Source organism: Ambystoma mexicanum, chromosome 2q, assembly GCF_040938575.1.
Source record: "Ambystoma mexicanum isolate Mex_15411 chromosome 2q, UKY_AmexF1_1, whole genome shotgun sequence".
NCBI lineage: Eukaryota > Metazoa > Chordata > Amphibia > Caudata > Ambystomatidae > Ambystoma > Ambystoma mexicanum.
Genome location: NC_090924.1, coordinates 591,475,868 through 591,481,960, shown reverse-complemented (window position 1 = coordinate 591,481,960; position 6,093 = coordinate 591,475,868).

Genomic DNA, 6,093 nt, shown 5'->3' with positions numbered 1-6,093 from the left:
CACTGTATCTATTGTGGTTATTACATAGGCAGCAGTAGAAGTGCCGTCCGTAAGTTTCAAGAAGCGAAGCAGTGTGTCCGGTGAGAACTGTGAGGAAAGACCGCTGCTTGAACTCTCCTGCTTTCCACATTGAAACTGTGTTTGGACCTCTCCTCTGCAGTCCTACCTCTACCTCTACTTCCAGAAGTACTTCCTACAAATACACTGCACAGGTGCGGGGCGCGGCACGGTGTGCGAAGCAGTGTGTCTGGTGAGAACTGTGAGGACAGACCGCTGCTTGAACTCTCCTGCTTTCCACATTGAAACTGTGTTTGGACCTCTCCTCTGCAGTCCTACCTCTACCTCTACTTCCAGAAGGACTTCCTACAAATACACCGCGCAGGCGCGGAGCGCGGCGCGGTGTGCGAAGCAGTGTGTCTGGTGAGAACTGTGAGGACAGACCGCTGCTTGAACTCTCCTGCTTTCCACATTGAAACTGTGTTTGGACCTCTCCTCTGCAGTCCTACCTCTACCTCTACTTCCAGAAGGACTTCCTACAAATACACAGCGCAGGCGCGGAGCGCGGCGCGGTGTGCGAAGCAGTGTGTCTGGTGTCCGGAGGCCGCCGGCAAAAGGTAAAGAGGTTCCCCTTGCATACTCATCGTGTGTTCACCCTTATCTCACAACAACCAGCCTCAATTAGTACTCATGGCACCACCATCACCGACTGATGACGATCTAAGTCGCTGCCTTCGTAGTAGCAAAGTGGCACATGAGCAGAACTCCCAACAAGATTCTCAGGACCCCAGAGAAATCAAGTTGGGGAAGAATCGGAAAACGGCAAAGGGAAATACAGTCACAGAGTTGGCATCCTGTGGTGAGAGTGCCCCGTGCCCCCCTCACCCTCCTCTCCCGGCCCCCGCAAAATCCCCACCGCCCCCGAGTGAGGTACTGTACCCCCTAAATCCACGAACATCAGTGGACGAGGCCGTGGCAGCTGTGGGGGTGCTTGACGAGAGGGCGGGCGGCGGAGTTGCGCCCCTCCCGACTTCCCCTAACCGAGAGGTGGGAAACTCTCAGGAATCTCCACCAAAAGAACTTACCTCTGAACAATCCTCTCCGCGATTACAGGGATCTGTGCCATGCGCTGCTCCCAGCAGTCTGACCGTTTCGACGAGGGAGTCCACGCCGCTGACGGTTGGAGGACGGTCTCGGCTAAGCCCTGAACGGCCGGGCGTGGCTTGCACACTATCCCCTGCGGCAATGAGTGAAATGCTCCACCGGCACCCAGCAGGATCACTGCGCTTCCACGTCACAACTGGGAGAAAGCAGTCTGACAACACCACGATGAAGCCAGCGGCCTCAACAGGAACGGGATCGACGATCATAGCCCAAGTCCACCAAGCAATAAACGCGACAAGAAATCTTCAAAGGCGGCAAAAAAACAGCTCAACGAATAGACAAAACATCACTCAAACAAGCACGATTTTCAATGACTCATGGGAAACTGAGAATGAGGAGCAAACACTCTCCCCAGACGACTCAGTATTCGAAATTTCCCAGGAGTCGGGTACCTCAGATCAAAGGGCCTCACTGGTGCGGCATGACAACCAAGACCTAAACAGTGCAGAACCACCCCCAAAACAGGCTAAAGAATCTCCACAAGCCATAAAGGGCGACGTAGGCGAAGTCGAGCCTCTGTCAGTGGATGAACCATTGGAATTGGCTCAAGAAGTAAACGATAATCCATCTGAAACTACGAGCAAGACCGTAAAGAGCACGCACTTAAAAGTGCCTCCAAAGCCGCGTCGGCTGCTAGAAAAATCACTGATGAAGAAGCAGAGGAAAACAACATTGAAACACCAGGGGGGCTTAAAATGTCTGCCTGCTCCCCTAATATCTGCCTCCCTAAAAGAATACTTTATAACCAAACATAACAGAAAATTAGACCAGGACCCAGAGTTGTCCGACGCGGAAATCTTGGAGGCGATTATAGAGCCACCCCAGAGGTCTAAAGCACGAAAAACAGATGCGACTTCGCCAACTTCGAACCCAAACGAGAAACCACAAGTACAACAAAACCCACCCCAGGGCCAAAACATGGTGAATGAAAACAAAGTCAATCAACCTGACTCTGAGACAAATGGCCAACTGCCCCCTCGAGACAAAAGACTCCCAGGAGGCAATAACACTGATTCATCAAAAGACACCTGCAACACCATGCCTCCCATGCCCACAGTGGCTACGAGTTTCCCAGAAGCCACAACAAGAGAAAGGTCTAAAACTGATATCAAGAACACCCAGGTCGAAGTTCACTACGCATGGATGCGGCCACACATCCTGGGAAAGCCTGGTACACTCTCGGGCGAACCTCCACATAACAGCCAAGGGGAAACACCATCCACAGTAAGAAGATCCTCAGAGAGATTTCACCAAATCTCATTTGACAGAGCCACAAAAACTCCAACTAAATCACGACGACCAAGTGAAACTCCAAGCTTCACAGAAAAAGAGACTCCCTCAAAAAAGAAAACTGACTTGCTGTCCATCATGTCGGCATTCACGATCGCCCTAAACCCCTTCGGTAAATTGTATGAAGCCACCCACGAGGCCCTTATAAACAACACCGCTATGATAAGCAACATGAAAGATAAACTGTCCTATATCGAAGGCTACCTAACTGCTGTCGACCAGAACTCCAAATCTAGAGAGGCCATATGGGGAGAAAAAATAGACAAACTGACGGATGAGATCCTTAAAACCAGAACGTACCAGGCCCAAAACACAAAATCTGCCCCCTCAAAGTCAACTCAGACGGAAGAGCAGGAGAAGGAAACAGACTTGGCCCCAATTTTTGCCAAAACGGGAAATAAACCCTCCACACTCACATCAGCGGATTTAGTAACCAGGCAGTCAAAAACTGGTCCCAAAAGAAAGGCAGAAAACCCTTCAAATTCTAACTTAGGCACACAAACTAAGTCCAAAGAACCAAATCCCCAAATGAGCTCTAATAACAAAGAACAAACACTATCAAATCAACATACCAACCATGGTACTAATAATAAGTGATGACCCAGACGCGTCCTTTGACCTAATGGACATCTCCCAGCATCTGGAAACCGAAACTACCGTCACCACGCCGATCTCAAAAACAGCGACCGTCCAAAAATATCCCTTGGTCCCCCCAATGGAGCATGAAATAAGGGCCGAAACTGGGCGCCCATCTAGAGAGCAGGGCGTCAGTGAGAAAAGGACTCGCTCAAACTCCCCAAGTGCAGCCCTAGAAGCGGCAAAGAAATTAAACGAAACCGAGGAGGATCGACCAAAGAGAGAACGGGAAGAGAGATCAGGTCAGAATCCACGTCAGTCGAGACTCAGCGTCTACTCATTTAAGAACTCCACGAGAACACGTGAGGCAGAAACAAGGAAAAATTTGAATCTGGTGGACTCAGCGCTCTTTAAATTAGAGCAAACGTCCGCAAAATACAGCTACGTGGTCCTCAATCGAAGATCAGTGCTAAGACTCTTAGGAAAAACCGAAAACCTCCGACATATAACATCTGACGATCTCACTTTAATTGAGCCCTACCACTGAGAACATAGAGCCAAGGCTTATCTTCACATCAGAAACAAGGCGACAAGTGCAATCACTCCGGAAATAATAAAACACCTCCAGCGATTAGGGCTCAAAATTCAACTGCTCTCCAAACCTAAAACAGACCTGGGATTTAGAGAGAGAGAAAATAGAGAGCATTCAGAGATCCGATGAGGCAAGGCAGGCCCACGCACCAACTCTAGACAACCTGAGAGGAGAGTGGAGAAGGAGGGCATGAAAGTTGAGACAGAATATCCAAATAAATGGAACCGGAGAATCACAGCACCTAGTACCAGCAAATACAGATGCGACGAGACTCAACATGAGAACTCCGACACAAAAAGATGGGCGACTCCGACAATAAGAGAATCTAAAGAAGCATCTGCTTCAAAACCATGGAGATGGCTTACAGACACATTCTCCCGGCAATAAAAAAAATAGCAACGACCGGTGGGTTCCTCTGAAGTCAAAAAGACGAGCACTATTCCATTAACCCAGTGCCACAACAGCATCCTAAAAATGGCATTGTGGAACACCAGAGGACACCGTCACCTAACCAGAAAAAATGACCTAAATTTGGCTGCTTTTGACCTGATCTGTCTGCAGGAAACCTGGCTAACGGCTAAACCATCCTTAGACGGGTACGCAATTGAAATATCCCCAGCAACCAGAAGTACCGTTGGTCAACCTTCAACAGGCATATTGACTGCCATCCAAGTGTGTTCAGCACTCACCCCAAAGGGCAAACTCACAGCGAGCTATGGTAAACTGGTGTCACTAGCTACTTGGCTCCACTAAAATCACGACCAAGAGGCCTGGGTAAACACCGACCTGGCTATTTTAAATCTATACTGGAACCCAGAAAGAATATCAACTGACGACTTCTGTAACCAAATAGCCGAGAGCATTGATGAAATAACGATAGACAGGAAAGTTCAAAACATCATAATCTGTGGTGAACTGAACGCGAAATGTAAGGTCAACCTACCGAAGAGTGCAGCACAAACGGCCATATACCAAGCCGACGAAAGGGGCCGCATGTGGGGGAAACCTAATGAAATTGAGAAAATTCTGCAACGCGGTGGAGTTAGGTGACTGTGGCCTCCAAATCCCAACATGGGAAAGGCTTGAATCTTCGGCCACATTGGACTACATATTTATCTCTGAAAGCCTCATCCCTTATTTCGTGGACTATAGAGTCGAAAAAATGACAGAAAGCGACCACAACTTCCTTCAGATGTCATGGAATGGAGCCCTGCTCGAAAGACCTGAGTACTTACCAGATGTGGAGACAAACAAACAACAAAACCGTCTCCGGCTCACTCCATCAGACATCATAGCTTTCCGGGAAAACCTAAAGAGGATCCACGACCGGGAAGGTAGGGAGACAATAAAACCTGAATACACATCCCTGCTGGTGGCCCATAAAGTGCCCTTCAACGGGAAACAACAAGTCCAGGTACCTTACACTCACGTATTTAGCAACACGGTGGCCGAAAAACGGCAAGAAATAAAAAAAGCAAAAAGACTGACAGTAAAAATTAAAATGTCCGCACTATGGACCGCCCATGACACCTTAGCGAAATCCTATAAATCATGGTTAAAGACACAACGACAAAAGCTGTATCAGAATGACGCAGAAGCCATGTTACACTCCCTTGCCTCAAGAAACACCAGAGACCTCAGGACACTATTAAAGTCCGTTAAAGGCCAGATCGCACCATTGATCTCAAACTCAGTAACCAAACAAAGCTGGATACAGCACTTTACAGATCTATACCGGGCGCCTCTCATCCGGGAGCCACGGACCGCATTGTCGAACACAAACCAATGGATCAACTTGACGGAGGTGGAAGGCATCTCCAGAATAATTTCAAACTTAAAAGCATCGAGAGCTCCAGGCCCAGACGGGCTGCCAAACCCAGAGGCAGATTCCAAAAACCTGGACGGAGGCAGTCCTAGTCCCAATATTCAAGAAAGGAAACAAAAGCGCACCGGCAAATTATAGACCAATAGTGCTCCTTGACATCATCGGCAAGATCTTTGCGTCGCTTCTGTTGCCTCATTTCAAGAACTGGGCCAGAAATTCTCCCTCGGCAGACATTTTCCAAACCGGCTTCCAAAAAGGTGCAGGAACAACAATAAACCTTTTGATCCTGAACATCATAAAAGCAAAAGTAAAAAGTGGAGCGCCTAAGGTCTTCTTGGCAATGGTGGACCTATCCCAAGCGTTCGACATGGTAGACCGGAACTGACTCTGGTCGAAGCTAACAAGGTGGAACTGCCCAGGCCCGGTACTCGAGCCCATAATAGCCCTTCACACCTCAACATCGTTACGGGTCCGCCTCAGCCGGCAAGGCACGCTCTCGGACCAGATCCAAACCGATTGTGGGGTCAAACAAGGATGCCCTCTTGCACCAGCGCTATTTATAGCGTTTATTGGAGACTTCCAAATCTCAGAAAGAACATTGCGATCCTTTCCGCCGAAAGTAGGCATTCATCAGGTTTCAAGACTGTGG